Below are 1,879 nucleotides of genomic sequence, written 5' to 3' on the forward strand. Positions count from 1 at the left end.
GCTGAGCGTGGCGGCAGGCGCCTGTAATCCCAGCTACTTGGGAGGTTGAGGCAGGAGAATCGCTTGAACCCGGGAGGCGGAGGTTGCAGTGAGCTGAGATCGCACCATTGCACTCCAGCTTGGGCAGCAGAGCAAGACTCTGTGTCAAAAAAAATTTAAAACTCCCCCATCTCAGAGCTGGCTGTGAAGACGGGGAGATCTCGCGCACTGATGGCAGGCGGCGCAGCCCGCACATGGCAAGTGTGCAACTAACAGCTGCATGCCAGATGGCATCCTGGGCTCCGTGGGTGTCCCCTAGGAGGATGGGGCAGGGGAGACTGGCCCTCTCTGCCCACCTGGGTCTCAGAGGTGTGCCTTGCCTCCTCTCTCTAGCAAAAGGCTCTTCACCCAACCAAACCCCATCACCTGCTGCTGGACTGCTGCTGGGTGTGCCCCAGGACCTTGTCCTTGGCATTGGTGTGGCTTTCAAGGCTCCTTGTAAGCAGCCCCACCTTGGAAGCAGCTGAGACACCCACCTCCAGGCCTCTGTACCTGCCCCTCCCTTTTCCTGAACTGCCCTCCCCTCTGCCTTCAAGATCCAGCTCAAAGGCCACTCCTCTGAGAAGTCCTCCCTGATTGACCCTCCTGGGGCTGGTCTCATCTGCTCATTTCCTGACATTTCTACCTTCTGGTCATGGTAACCATCTCCTCTCCTGGAAGGCAGGGCCTTGGAGCTGGTTCACCACAGCCCCGGTGTCTGACACAGCAAAGGCTGAGTGGAGGGCTGCCCTCACAAAGGATCTGCGGCACCAGAATGGCCATGGCGCCGTTTCCCTTCTCCGGGGCTGGGAAGGGAGATCCTAAAGGCAAGGCCCACTCTGGGACGCAGCGTCCCTCCCCAAGACTACCCCACCAGATGCCCCAAGTCCCTGGTTCTGGTTTTCCACAGCTAGGGTTGGGTGTGTGGGGTGAGATCAGGCCAGCAAGGTGGGGAGCTGGCGTCTCTGTGCTCCAGGCACCTGAGGGTCATGACCCCCAGGAAAGTGGAATCAGAACAGGGTCTGGAGCCAGGCATGGTGGTGCGCATCTGTAGTCCCAGCTCCTCGGGAGGCTGAGTGGGAGGATCCCTGGAAGCTAGGAGTTCGAGGCTGCAGTGAGCTATGATCGCACCACTGTACTCCGGCCTGGGCTAAAAAATTTAAAAAATAAAACAAACAGGGTCTGGACAACACTGAGTTTGCGGGTCCAGGAAGCACTCGGGGCTCAGCTCTGCCCTCCTCTCCACTCTCCCACCTTGCTCCTGTACCCGCCACTTCTTCCTCCTGCCTTCAATCCTCCCTCTTTCCCTGTGATATCTCCCGCTCATCCTTCTGACCTATCACCTCCTCCAGGAGGCTCTCCCTGATCTCCAAGATCTGGTTGCTCCTCTTCTCCAACTAAAAGTCCTCAAAACTAACCTTTATTGAGCCCTTACTATGCGCCAGATCTGGGGCTAAACTCCATAATGTCAGCATCTTATGTAATCCTTGAAAGGACACAGGAAATGACAGTAGTGTCCATTTCACAGATGAGGTAAGCTAGGCACCAAGGAACTGCGATGGAGAACCCAGATCCAACAGAACCTTAACCATTCTGCTTCTTCCTGAACACCGAGGGGCAGGCTCCCCGTGGGGAGTCACTCTCCCTGTTATGTCCCCACAGTAAGGTGTGGGGCCTGTCAGGAGAGTGCCCGGAGAAGCAGGCTAAAGAAACCAGAGGCCCCAGGAGGCTGGGCCAGGGCTGCAGGCAGATGTGGTCCCCTCTGCTCAGCTCGTCCTGAATCCCCATCCACGTCCACCGCTGGTCCCCAAAGCAGCCCCGATCCCTCAGCACCTTGGGGAAGGAGCAACAGAAGCAGGTC

The sequence above is a fragment of the Pan paniscus genome, chromosome 1 (genome assembly GCF_029289425.2).
Source record: "Pan paniscus chromosome 1, NHGRI_mPanPan1-v2.0_pri, whole genome shotgun sequence".
NCBI classification, from domain to species: domain Eukaryota; kingdom Metazoa; phylum Chordata; class Mammalia; order Primates; family Hominidae; genus Pan; species Pan paniscus.